Genomic DNA, 14,982 nt, shown 5'->3' with positions numbered 1-14,982 from the left:
AATGCAGCAAGAGATAACTAAAACAACACAATATTTTGAATGTCCAAGATACAATTCAAATTTTTTCAGTCTATGAAGAACCAGGAAAATCTCCTTTTACGTGGGAGAAGACAGTAACAGATGCCAATGAAGAAATGGTAAAGCTGTTGGAATTATCAGAAAATGCTTAAGAACAAGGATTATTTAAATGCTCCAACAATAAGGGCAAATGCTTTTGAAACAAATGAAACGTTAGAAAGCCTTAATGAGGAAATAGGAGACGTAAAGACCCAAATGGAAATTTTAGGCCTGAAAAATAAGATCATTAAGATGAGAGTCACTTGGTAGTTCAGTAGCAGTGGAGGTGGTAGAGGAAAGCCAGTGAACTTGAAGACAGGCCAAGAGCAGTATCCAGTGTGAACAGTAGAGAGAACACCATTGAACAGAACCTCAGGAACCACAGAACATCAAAGCACTGAATGTGTCTGTTATTAAAGTTTCAGACGTGGAGGAGAAAGAGTTCAGTGAAGAAAAGTATTTGATAAAATAATGGCTAAAAACTTCTTTAGGAAGAGACACAAACCTACAGGTTCAAGAGACTCAGTGAACCTGAGTTGGATAAAGCTAAGGAAATGCACATTCCCATGCAGCACAATCAGCTGTGGAATTCTCCAGACAAGGCAGTAAATCTCAAAGAGAAAAGAACCCAAGAGAAATATGCCTTACTTATAGGGGGACATTGGAATGACTGGGTTTTTGCATCCGGAACCAAGAAATCCAGAAGGAGATGGAGCAATATTTTCAAAGTACTGAAAGAAAAAATTGTCAACTCAAATTCCAAATCTAGGAAAAATATTCTTCAAGAATTAAGCTGAATTATTGACATTCTCAGATGAAGGAATTCTCATTGTTTTCCAGCATATATCTTCCAAAGGAGCTGCTACAGGAAATTCTTTAGAAAGAAGAGAAATAATACCAGAAGAAAAGTTGGAGCCTGAGGAAAAAAAGACAGCTATGGAAATGACAAATATTTGGGCAAATAGAATACATCATTTTTCTTCTGTTAATTTTTGATGGTTTGGAAGCAAAAAATACAAGATTGTCTGATGGCATTTTCAATGTATGCGGACATAACACACAAGACAACTATGATGGATGCTTCCATTTCTATCATGTTCTCTAAGACACAGCCACAGTGTAGAGAACCACGTAAGTGGCAGCCAGGTCTTGGGCTGGAGGTAGGGTATGATTGCAGAGAGATAGCAGGAGGGAGTTTTTAAGGCAGTGAAACATTACTGTACCCTGCTTGTGGTAGTGGTAACTCAAATCTACATACGTAGTAAATTTCATAGAACTATACACAGAGAAAAAGTCAGTGTTACTGTATATGAGTTCTAAAAAAAGAACAGGAAGTATGGGTAGGTCCCTGGCAGTCTGATTTCAAAGGGACTGAACTCTGCCTCCCCCACCCTCTCACCCCTCAGCTCTAAATGATGCATTTCTTACATTTTGGCTTTTATAGAAATGTCCTTAACAGAGGGCAGTTCATATGAAAATGATGAGGTTCAAAATAAAACCTGATAGAAAAACCCACAGTCTTAAATTCTGCTTAAAGTTTAGATATTCTTTGGCTTGTTTCCAGCAAGAGAAGCTGGAAGTCAGATGAGTGGCACAAGGCATTATGACAGGAGGTCCAGCTAGTGACCACAGCAAAGATGGGTGTGAAGTTAACAGCTTTCCTGTGGGTAGAGACGTCATATGCTGTCATACTTTGGTAGGTATGGAGAACTCTTCAAAAATTTGTGATGGGCAGGGATAGAGGAGGAATTTTTGTGGTATTAACAACCAAGGGTCTTTCTCTCTAGAAGAGTCAGTAACTCTTAATTCCTATGGCACTAGAATTCTTCAGTACTGTGTAATTGTGGTTGAGAGATGAACCCTCGAATCTCTACCTACATCCTCCAGGTTGTTTTCATACACATACAGGTTGAAGATCCACTGGGAAACAAGAGCTTAGGTATGAAGAACATCTTAGATGTTATGTCTAGGTCGGTCATTGCGGGCTAGCTGCTTCTGCAAAGTAAGAGGTGAGCGGGGAAGAGAACCCTGCAAGGGAGATCCGCGAGAGTGGTAAAGTGAGAGCTAGACTCTAGTGAAAGGAAAGAAGGGCAGGGGAGGGGAGAGGAGGGGAGGAGACGGAAGGGGAGGGGAGGGAAAGGAAGCAGGGAGGGGAGGGGAGGGAAGAAGTGACAGTAAAGAAGTAGAGTATCAAAGAGTGAGTGGTTGACCATATAAAATACTCCAAAGAGGTCAGGTAAGGTGAAAATTGGAAAGCATTCATTGGATTTAGTAATGAGGGCATTTTTCAATATTTTGGTACAAACATATGATTTACGCATCACCGTGGCTGCCCAGCCCAACTTCCCTTGCTAGTTAAAACTGCTTCAACCTTAGCCCTTACACGAAGAAGCCTTGTTAGGTTGATTTTTTAAAACAGTGGTCAGAGCCTGACCAGGCATGGACACCTGACTCAAGGACAGCCCCTTCATAGGCCAGCAGGTGACCTTTGAGGAGGTCTAGTACAGAGTAAAGATAACAATGAGCTGTTTAACCCGGCTCAGTCCAGGATTTGGACTGTGAAATATAAAGTGGACTGGCCAGTTGCATGTGAGAGGAAAATAGAGCAGGTCTGAAGAGAAAAAGAGAGGAAGAGAGAGAGACTGCTATGGTTTTGAACAGAGCGCCTCCAAAATTCAGGCGTTGAAACTTAGTGGCCAATGTAATAGTATTAAGAGTGGGGCCTATTAAGAGGTAATTAGGTCAGAAAACGCCTTGTAAATGAGGCTTCACCAGTGAATGTAATTAAAGCCCTTATAAAAGCGGTTTCATGGAGCGATTGGCCCTCTCGCCCTTCCACCTTCAGGCATGGGAGTAGACACCATGCCTTCCCTCCAGACAATGAAGCATCAACGCACCATCCTGGAAACAGCAGTCCTCACCATGCACAGAAACTGCTGGTGCCTTGATCATAGACATCTCAGCCTCCAGAACGTGAGAAATAATTTTTTGTTCTTTATGAATTACGCAGTCTCTGATATTGTTTTATAGAAGCAGACTGACACCAGGACACAGCCTATGTATACCAAGAGAGGTAGATAATGGTGCTGGTCCCTCCAGCTGCTCTGATGAGAATGTGTGGGCATTTTATTAAGAATTTATGTGTCTAAAAGAATGAATCTGTGTTGGGTTGGGATGAAGGGCCATGGTAGAAAAGTGTGTGTGTGTGTGTGTGTGTGTGTGTGTGTGTTGCAAGAGAAAAGAGTTAATCATGATAGAGAATGTGAGGATTGCTACTAAGTGACTCACCTAAATTCGAACTCTCAATCTAGCCCTACAATTAGGGAGAATCATGTTGTTTCTCCTACAAATATTCAAAACACACAGAAGTGCCTAGAGATGGCCAGTTACTTGGCAGACATAGGAACTGCAGAATATTCAGAGTGATCAAAGGGGGTGGAGGGAAGGGCATTATTTGTGAGTCTACCATGCACATGGTTCTGTGTTAAGCACTTTACCCCCATTTCCTCATCTAAGCCCCACAACACCTATAAATAAGCATAATTGTTCTGTGCTTTAAAGTTCAGAAAACTGAGGTCCCAAGAAGTAACAGAGGCTGTTAGAACTGGAATTTGAACTGAGATCTGTTTCTCTGAAAGAAATCCTGCTCTTTTCACCTTTCATACTTCCCCCATTTCTGAATCTCACACCCCTAATAATTAACAAGCACACCTGTTGATTTCCTATGGGTGTGGCTCAGGATAAAATTACAAAGTTTCTAACATAGTTGAGAAATAAACAAAAATGTGTGTAACGTGGCAAGTGACTGCTTGAAGCCGACGAATCAAGGTCCAATCTGGACAATAGAAGCTTTACTATTTATTTCATCAGCAAGAATTTAATACAGGCAGTTGCCTAAGCAGGTGTTGGAAGGCTGAGAAAGAAAAAGGAGAAGACTGAGGGAAAACAGACAGTAAGTAAAGGGTGTAGCTACTATGTGTAGGGCTGAGGAGACTAAAGAAGAAGTTAGGTCCCTAGAATCTTCGAAGTTCAGAAAAGATGCCATATGGAAGTTGGGCTTAGACCTCTTGGAAAGAGATACTTTTGCCTACTGCTGTTACTCCAGCAGTGTGGACAAAGAGCCTCAACTCAGATCAGAAGGGTGACACTGCCCAGCAAGGGCTCATATCTCTGCAGTTTGAAGGAGGGGTTCTGAAGAACTGGGATTCACATTGTGAGGAGAGGGCCCTGCCTGGCGACTGCTAGTAGCTCTGAGGTGGTACGATGACGCTGTTTCTGGGAACAGGAGAAAAAGTTGGAGGTTTGAACCAACGTCTACTGCTTGGGGCAACATTGACAGGAATATCAGGAACCCAGGAAGGAGCAAGTCCACTCTCTCCTTCCTGCCTTCTAATCCCTCTGGAATTACCACTGTTGGCAACGTGCAACTGGGAGCCAACTGGCAAGAAAGAAATGGGTTTGGCATAGTCCCAGCTCCAGTATTACAGAGTAGAATCTAAAAGGGTATGTTTAGAGCTGAAAAGCAATAGCACACATAACAAGATATGCTCACTGCCAAGCAAGGCACAGAACCACAGGGTGGAGGGTGGAAGTCATCCTCCTGCTGTGGTGGAAGAGGGAGGGCTCATGGAAGAGGTGGGAGTTGGGATGAACTCTAAAGGTTGGCCTAGTGAAGATGAGAGGCCCCTTGAGCTGAGGCAAAACTGCAGGAAAACTCCAGGGCTGTCTGGGCATGTACTAGAAATAGACTAATGATGTAAGAGTGGGTTAAGGGATCAAAGTGGGCTTTGAAAAACCAGTCACAGTAAGTAAGTGTCAGCATCATCTAATGACATTTGTTGACTGGCAGAATAAAGAGTTTGGCATTTGTTCCTTTAAAATGAGGGAATGATCTGAGATGTGAGAAGCACCCCCTATCCCTCATCCCCACTTGCCAATGACTCCCTTCTGGTCCTGACCTGCTTATCGAATTCCAGGATACGGAAGTTAGTAGGGAAGCAGTAGAGCACTTCTCAGGAATCTTGCCTTTCTGGGTCCTGAGGGATCATCCAGGCCAAAGATTTTCAAGTGTGTATGTATTTATTGCTTATCATAAAAGCACAGTTTCCAAACAAAATGTTAGGTACAACCCCAAGGCATGAAACCAATAAAGGAAGAGGTTCTCTGGGATCATCAGCACTTCTTCCTTTGGTCCCCTCTTTCCTCCTTGTGAAGGGCTTTGAGGTACTTCTTGTGAACTGGAATGCAATTTGCCAAACACTGACCTATGTGAACCCCCTAGTTTATAGGTGAGGCTGGGCACAGGAAGCGTGTTGGGTTAGCCCAAGGTCACTCCAGTGCCAAGGTCGTGATCAAATCAGTGCCAAGGTTGTGGTTAAAACACAGGTCTTCTGACTTCTGGTCTGGGACCATTTCCATTATAGCTAAAATGACCATATAATTTATTGCCTAAGCCAGGATACATTTTAGGGTGAAAGGGGGGCACCAAAAGTAATTGATTGGCATTAACAGTTCCAAAACAGTGGTAATCAGGAACTGTCCTGAGCAAATCAGAACAGTTACTCTAATGAAACCTTGCTGTCATCTTACACTTCCTGACTTAAGATCACTAAGGCCTCCACCTACTAACAAGGCCCTTCCCACATTTATTGTTGTTTAAAAAATACCCAGTACCTTTCACTCTATGAGGGCACGGAACCCATCCTGAAGCAGGAACCTCTCAGGCTTCCTATCCAATAGCTTTTAGCATAGATTGGGCAGATATGGACAGATACGGTCTTAATTTGTGTAGGTGTAACAAGGCAGGGGCAACAAGCATCTGGTAATCAGAAAGTGAGGAAAGATTTCCAAAGTGAGGAAATTCTTGGGTTGGCTGGAAGCTTTACTGTATAATCGGGTTCTAGTTAAAAGCAACAGAGAACGACCCTGACTTGCTTACACAGAAAAGACATCAGATAGTACTGGTAGCTCACAGAATTGCTAAGAAGGCTGGATTACTAAGCACAGGAAGCAAAGAGGAACAAGACAGACTAAAAAATAGGCAGATGACAGTCAAAATGACATTACAGAACCCAGTGAGGGCCTGGCTGCTGTCATCGGCACTGTGTGTTACATACCACAGCCAGCGCTGCTGCCATGTAGACCCAAAATGATTACTCCACTGATCCTGCCTTTTTTTTGTAGTGGTAACTCTCAGTTCAGAGAGTTCAGGTAGGTGGATCTGACTGGTAAATCTGAGGTTATCCCTGCTAGTCCAGTCTTTTCAGGCTCATTGTGGAAAGGAGGGATCTGCCTCCAGTAACTGTAATTTTGCCCCCAGATATTCACTTTCCCCCAGGGGAAAAGATTATGCTTCCCGGCCCTTTTGACATCAGGCTTGACCATGTTGCTTGTTTTGGCCAATGGCATATTAACAGAAAAGTTGTGGATTGTGCCCTATTAAGGGCCAAAGTGGGCTCTGCCATCTACTTTTACTCTGCCTCAGGAACAGCAATGTTCTAGATTGGGCTATTGCATCAGTCTGAATCCCAAGAGTGATGACATGGAACAGAACCACAATAAGCCCATGAGGGGCATGCAGCATTAGCAAGAATTAAACCTTTGCAAGGCACTAAGATTTGCAGGAGCTATATGTTACCAGGATATCATGTAATCTGACTGATACATGTTCTCACCAAAACACATGTGATGGAGAATTCCCAAACATATAGAAAGAGAGTTCAGATGGCCAAAAAGGAAAAAAAAAAAAAAAAAGCAATTAAAAAAATTCATTTTCATATAGAAAATTCATCCAAATATAGAATTTTAAAAGAATCACCTTCCTTCAAGTTCTCAGTTTCCCTGTGGCTCTCCCAGGGGCTGCCCTGAGGTCCTCACAGCACTACAGTGCACAGTTTGCCTGGGTAGAAGAATCCTTGGGGCAAAATCAGCAAATTCTTCACAATCTTTGTTGTGTATATGTTGGAGAGATTATTTATATTGATCTTTAAAAAAAATCACTGAATGTTAACATTGATCAGGGAAGGCTTCCACTGGGAAAGAATGGTTTGTGAAAAATGCTCAAGGCAACTTGAGACAATAAAAAGTTGTAAAATGTGTGTTTGTGGTACATGTGCACAAATAGCAAATTAGTTTTTAGGTGGTTTTATTTCTAAAAAATTAGTTACATATTTTATTTTAATAATGTAATGAAAATAAGGAATTGGCTATTTCTTAGTTATACAATGAAAATAACATAGTTGTGGCTGTTTTTTATAAAATTATTTTTCTTCTCCTAAGGAAATTAAGTTCAGCACAATTTCCTGACTTTCTTAAAAGTTTTAAGGTTCCTCAATTTCATTCACATCTGCTCATGATGTTCAGTTTTTAAGACTTGGTTCACAGACCAAAAAGAATCCTTACATTAAGAAGCAGGTCAACCAACGAATTCCAAGGAGAATTTACCTTAGAGGCTTTTCAGAAAAGGCAGGGCAGAACTTGGCATTGGTACCAGGTGTTGGCTAACCCAAGGCATGAAGATACTTTGGGGATCCTGCCTTTTGTTACCTTAGTTCAAGAGAAGCAATTCCTATTTTTAAAAGTAATCTCAAATGGTGAGTTTTAAAAAATCTGTTTTTTTTCTTTTAGGATGGGACATACCTATGAAATTCCACACATTTCCTTTCTGCCACTCTTAAATAGGTCCATCAATCCAGTCTTTTCAATGGGTGATGTCATCTGTCCACTGCTTGGTCAATCTACACATATCTTTTGAGTACCTACAATGTGACCTGGTGTATGTACCATCTTGCCATCACAGTAATGTAGTTATCTGATTAAGAGGTGAAAAATGTTACCTTAATCACTGGCATCAGAGCTCCTCTTAAGGATAGGAAAGTCTTTGTTTAGTAAATAATTTCCCGAGCCATTTTTGCATGCGGGAAGGAGAGTAAAGGGCATCATCTATAACAACACATGGGAACAAGGAGATGGAGAAGCCACTCTGCACAGAAAGACGCAAGAAAGGGAAAGGTCAGAAGGAGAGGGTGCTGAGAGACTGGGAGACAGAAGACAGGAGGCGATGAGAAATTCCCAGCAACAATGACGGGCAAAGATGCCCACTACCAACAGCACTAAACCTTAAGATGTTGTTAAAAAGGGTTTACTTTAAATCTGCCTTTCCAAGAGTCCCGGTGTGAACAGTACTATGGGGAAAAGCACTGTGCCCTGGAGGTGGTGAAATAATCCCTAAGAAGCATCAACAGAGTGGAAGCAGGGGCTTGAGTCAGGAGTCCCTGGGTAAATACAAACTTCCCAAAGATAACCCAGAGAGCCTGGGAGGCAGTTTGTGCAACCTCTGACACATGATAGGGTCACACCATTTTCACTGCGATTTCAATGAGCATGATGACTCAGCTGTCATTCCAGCTGCCATCTTGGTTGCTGTTGTGAGAAGTGGTCCCTTCCTCAAGAACATGACATGCTCCTCAACACACTGGTCACTAAGCCACACCCCACAGACATCCTCCCTCCCTGCCCCCTTCTCTCTTTACTTGTAACGAAAGTGGAAAAACAGTAATAAAAAAGTGTTGAGACACATACAAGATCCCTAAACTGTTGACTTCAATGGAAGGAGAGCCTTGTGGGCAGTAGCACAACATTCTAAATGGGTACCAGAGAGGGACTTAAGTGCAGTGTGTGACATTTTGGTAATAGTACAAAATTGGGAATAACTTGTATTTTTTCCTTATAAACGTTTTAATTTTAGGTTTTCTTTTTCTTTAACTTTTATTTTAAATTCTGGGGTACATGTGCAGGATGTGCAGGTTTGTTACAAAGGTAAACGTGTGCCAGGGTGGTCTGCTGCACAAACCATCACCTACGTATTAAGCCCAGCATCCATTAGCTATTCTTCCTGATGCTCTCCCTCCCACTGTACCCCTCAACAGGCCCTAGTGTGTGTGTTCCCCCCATGTGTCCACATGCTCTCATCATTCAGCTGCCACTTATAAATAAGAACATGCAGTGTTTAATTTTCTTTCCCTGCATTAGTTTGCTGAGGATAACAGCTTCCAGCTCCATCCATGTTCCTGCAAAGGACATGACCTCATTCCTTTTTATGGCTGCATTGTATTCCATAGTGTGTATGTACCACATTTTCTTTATCCAGTCTATCAGTGATGAGCATTTAGGTTGATCCCATGTCTTTGTTATTGTGAACAGTGCTGCAGTGAACATATATGTGCATGTCTCTTTATGGTAGAATGATTTATATTCCTTTGGGTATATACCCACCAATGGGATTTCTGGGTCAAGTGGCACTTCTGCCTCTAGGTCTTTGAGAAATTGCCACACTGTCTTCCACAATGGTTGAACTAATTTACACTCCCACCAGTGTGTAAAAGTGTTTCTATTTCCCTGCAACCTTGTCAGCATCTCTTGTTTTTCAACTGTTTAGTAATAGCCATTCAGACTGGTGAGAGACGACTTCTCATTGTGGTTGATTTGCATTTCTCTAACGCTCAGTGATGTTGAGCATTTTTTCATATGTTTGTTAGCTGCACATATGTCTTATTTTGACAGGTATCTGTTCATGTCCTTTGCTCACTTTTTAAAGGAGTTGTTTTTCTTGTAAATTGGAGCAACCTGTATTTTCATCATGGGGTGGGGTGGTGATTAAATGAACCGCGCTTCATCCATACTATAGAGCAAGCTATGCATCATTTCAAGATAGTATTGGTAGATTTGAATATACTGATGCAGAAAGATCTCTAAGATCTGTAGCTAAGTGTCAAAAGCAAAGCAAAGAGCAATATCTAAATTCTTTATGGAAAACTTCCCACAAAATATAATTACATATTTGAATGTGTGTGTCCATTTTCCTTGGGTAGGGATGGGATTGGGTAGGGAGCTGGAGACAAAACCTATTTTGTTTGAAAAATTTTAACCATGAGGATGTATTTATGTTTAGCCTGGTGTGGTGGCACACACCTGTAGTCCCTGCTACTCGAGAGGCTGAGGCAGGAGGACTGCTTGAGCCTGGGAGTCTGAGGTCGCAGTGTGATCATGCCACAGAGCTCCAACCTGGGCGACAGAGTGAGATCATGTCTCAAAGTAAATAAATAAATAAAATTTAAAAAGAATGTATTTATATAGTACTTGTATAATTACGATATATAAAATTTAAAATACATAAAAATGTAAAAAGAACAGTTCAAGGTGAGAGATTCTGGGGACTATTAGAATACACACATACGTGTGTGCACACACACACACGCACACACACACATGATGCTGCTAGCAATGTAAATCTCCATAAAAGAACCCACTATTGAAAAGGAGCTCAGCAGTATTGCCCTTTCTCACATCAGAAAATCCCAGGCTGCAGAGAAGCAAAGTTCCTATGCATGCATGCAATGTGTGACCTTAGCCTCCCAGGAAATCTGAAATTTAGGGCCTTGCCTCAGACACAACATCTGTCACAACTACACCCACTTTCAGGTATGTTGTGAGGACCTAGTCACCTGTTTTCACTCTTATTCTTAAAACAGCAAAGAGTTTTGAAACAGCCTGTGGTGGAGCCTACAACTGATCACATCGGTGTGAAATTCTCGGTAGGAAATCTCACTGATGATGAAGCCAATAATGCGTCCTCCTGTTGGGCGTGAGGACAGCACAGGCGCAGACTGTGTTTGTGCTGCTAGCTGGCTGGTATTCTCCAGCGCCAGAAGTCAGACTTGCATGGAGTTCTGCGTTTCCTGGTCCCATTCAGGGCTGCTGGCCTGTCCTCTTGCCTTCTATGAACGCTTTCTCTCTCACATCTTCAGTCTCTCTCATTCCTGCTCCCCCCGACCGTGTGTCTGTAGAAAACACCAAATCTTCGAGAAAACTTCCTCTGCAGGCTACCACCACATGGCCTTCCTCTCCTCTCTTGCAGATCTTCTAGAAGGCTCTGTCCCTCCCTCTCGTCTCCCTCTTTTTCCTCAGCAGTTTCAACCATTTGCCTTTCAACCCTCACAATCCCAGTTCTTTACCTACTACTCTGTCACTCTCACAGAGGTCACCTGTGTCCACGCCAACACCTGCTCACATGCTCTTTCCTCCATACCTCTTGTCGGCTGCAGCTTTTGGCTGTGGACAGCACCATTCTTGAAACTTTCCTCTCTTCACTCCTTTGAGATTTCTCTTTCTTGGTCTCCATCCTGAAGTCCTTATTTCTCATTGGTCTTTAGGGGTATTGCCTTGGCCCTGTTGTCCCTGCCCTTTCTCCCTTAGGGATCTGTATCCAACTCCACACTTTTAGCCCTTCCTTTTTTGAATCTGGCTCCCACGTCTACATCTGCCCATCAGCCTCTGCTTCTGCCCTTGCGCCTCTTTCCCCTGCTGGCAGGATATCCCCTGCATGTAAGCATCCTTCCAGCATTTGAGTTTTGGCAGCTGTAAATCCAGGCTTCTCCTCTTCCTGCCAGTCCTACTTCTCTGCCTCCTGGGTTTCCGAATTCAGTAACTCTCCAGTGTTAAAGCTGAATTCTCTCTCCCCCAGATCCCATCAGTAACAGTGCTCACTTCTATGCCTTCACTTGCCAAACGCTTCTTCTCCTTCCCTCCCACTCCGGTGGGTTCTCACTGGGCCCATCATTACAGCCTTTGAACTGCTCTCCCAGACCCCCAGCCTCCTAAGGCACCACCTTCAGATCTTCAAACCTCAGTCTCCTCAAGGATAAAGTTTACTGCCTTAGGACAGCGCTCAACTTCACAGTTTGCTCCCACCTAACTATAAAGCATTATCTACTACTAACCCTTCATTTGTTCCATGGGTCTTCCCACCAATCCCTACGGATCTAAGAAAATAAAGCCTCCCTGAAAGACTCCCTAGAGAGACTGGGAGGTTCCCTAGAACCTCTGGAGACTAGACCTCACCTGCCTCCAGGTATGACCTTCCAGGAAATAGTGACTTGCTTCCTTTTTATCAGGCCCTTTGCCACATTGCTGCCTTTGCCAGCAAGGCTCCCTCAACATTGCCTCCTCTCACCCAAATCCTCTTTTCTCAAAAGCACCTCTTAACCTTGGAACCCTTCAGCTCAGTTACACTGAGGAGAAGACTTGGGCTCAGAGAAGTTAGGTAATTCCCTCCAGGTCAGTGAGGTATTAATGGGAGGAGTGGGGATTTGAACTGAGATCACTCTAATGTCTAAATGGGTGCTTTCTCCAGTTTGCCAGGCTGGCTGCCTGATCGTGCTTTCCCCAGTCTGCTGCAGAGGGTTAGCAGTGTTGGCAACACTTTTGGTAACACTCTTGAGAACAATCTTGTATTAGTAGCTATCTTTTCTAATGCTCCATCATATTTAGGGCTAGGAGCTCAGGGGTCCTCAATAAATGCTTGGTGAATTGCACTGAATTTTCTTGTCTTCTCTAGTTTTTTTCGAAGCAGGCACTGTATTTCTCCTTTTCTCCCAAAGGATTGGTATTTTCTTTGGGTGGTGGATGGTCTTGTGGCTGTGAGGGGTCCCCTTGCTTTAGCCTCAGTGGAGACTCACGGTGAGGAACGTAGGCTTCTTGAGCTTTGTTCGTCTCCAGATCAGAGCCCATGACTCTCTCACTCTTGATTTGAGTCCACTGCCATGAAGATTTGCAAATGACAAACAGGCCTCAGATTCCATGGCACGAGCCCCTCCAATAACGATGGTTTCTGAGGAGGAGGAGGAGGAGGAGGAGGAGGAGGAGGAGGAGGAGGAGGAGGAGGAGGAGGAACAGGGTTCATTTGGAAACACAGGAAAATGCCTAAAGATAATGAAGAGTTACAAAAGCATTTACATGATTCTGTAAATTACCCATCATAGAGCCCCTTCATATTTCAATGTTACAGGACATCACCGCTTCAGCCCTGAAGCTATGTTTCTATAAACCTGTAAAGTGAAAACATTTTGAATAATTACACATTAACAATTGTTTAAATTCCTCCTGGAGTAGCGTTTGGCTGTGATTAGCTGTTACTGAATTAGGATGCATTATGACTTAGCTCTTGCAAGCCTATGGGAAAGCAGACCCTCTTAACCAGGGGCCTCCTTCACCTTTCTTTTTCCTAACTCTTATAATTGGTAACCCTAAGCAGTTACGTAAACTCCCTGAGCCTCAGTGTCCTCTGTTAGGTGGGAATGACAACACTTCACCTCACTGTTGTGAGGATTTAATGACTTAGAACCAAATCACTTAGCACGATCCTGGCCCACAATAGGCCAGGACCCAATTAATATGGATTTCTTCCTTTGTTTCCTGACAAAACACGTTCATTTTTAAACCAGTGAAGCATTGTCTCTAGTTGTTTTCTTTTTCATACCCATTATTTATTCATTCAACATTTGTTGATTACTTGTACACGCCAGGCATTGTTCTAGGTTCCAGGACACCTCAGTGAATCACATGGACGAGGCCCACAACTTTGCTGAGTGCCTGCGTTGTTAGCACAGAGTTGGGGGTACATTCTCCTCCAGGTATGTTGGAATTAGCTTTTTCTCCAGCATGTGTTCCCAGCTGGGGGAACCTCATTTTAATTCCTGCATCTTCTTTTACTTCGATTTCTGGTGCTGTACTCCAATACTGATAGCTTGTGGCAGTAAATGATTTGGAAGAAAACAACTTAGGAAAAACAGACAAAATGTTTAAAGATGCACAAAAGGTTGCAAAAGTGCTCCCATGGTGTTTGAAAATTACCAAGACTCAAAAAGAAACAAGACTAAGACACACTCATGTTTAACTAAGTGAAGAATTCCTCACCAGCAGAAGCTATTCAGTTTGGAGGGCGAGAGACCTGTAGGTGTTTGGATCAAATTGCCCTATTAACGAACTCGCTTTTCTGCGTCTAGCTCTCAGCCAAATTTTAGTCATTCAAATTACTCTCAGATAAATTAGCTTTGACCAAATCCCCTGAATCCACAAGCTTTGTGTCTCTAGTGCATACTTCAATGCCTGGCACCAGATAGATGCTCAGCAAATTCTATCATTTCTTATTTGTCTTCCCCTGTGGCACCATGAGCTGCTCGAAGTCTGGCCGTCATCTTACTCGTCTTTGTATTCTTACTCTGAACAGAGAGCCTACCACAGTGTAGGTGCTCAGTAAACGTTTGTGAAATGGACAAAGGAACAGAAACTGTGAGTGGAAGGATTTTTGGAAGCTCATGCTAGCACACAAGCTCTGCCAGAGCAGGGAAGGGGAGGCTGGGCTGGGGGTGGAGGGTCACCATGCCTGCAACCACTGAGTGGTGGCTCTCAGAAGACCCAGGACCCAGCTTCAGTGGCCCTGCTCTCGTGGTGGCATAGGGTCATGTCTGTGTGAGGTCACCTCCCCTCCCCCCACACATAATTGGAAGCTTGCTCTGATCAGCCTGCTTTGGAAAACTGCTTGCACCTGGCCTGGAAGAACACAATTAAAAGATGCCGTAAAAATTGACAGATCACAGTGTGGAGGGCTGAAAATACATTACAATTCCGATCGAACTATAAATAAAGCCCCTAAATTAAATAAATCTCACACAATTATGGATTAAAACATGTTTAGTGTTAATGGCCTTGCACATGGACCCTGACTCCCGAAATTGTTGCTGAGGCTGCATGCCCAGGGGATTGCATCATAATTAACATTGGGCCCATCCTGGAGGAGCTGGCCCGAGGTTCAACTGTGGGCTCTCAGAAGGAGAGGAGGGGACCAATGAGACCCTTTTGTCTGGATGAGGTTCCAAATGCTTACCCAGCCCCCTCATGGTGCCACTGCCTCTTTCTTGGAAGAATATGACCTGAAGATGACTGTCATTCTTAAGACCTGCCCCTGAACACAAAGGCTTGTGCCAGGCTGAGCGTTCCGGCTCTCCTGTGTGCTCCAGCACACAGATGTCCACACGCACCGAGTAAATGACCCCACAGCAAAAAGGGATTGTAGAAGAAAGGCTTGGA

Source organism: Callithrix jacchus, chromosome 1, assembly GCF_049354715.1.
Source record: "Callithrix jacchus isolate 240 chromosome 1, calJac240_pri, whole genome shotgun sequence".
NCBI classification, from domain to species: Eukaryota; Metazoa; Chordata; class Mammalia; order Primates; family Cebidae; genus Callithrix; species Callithrix jacchus.
Note: the sequence above shows the minus strand (reverse complement) of the source record.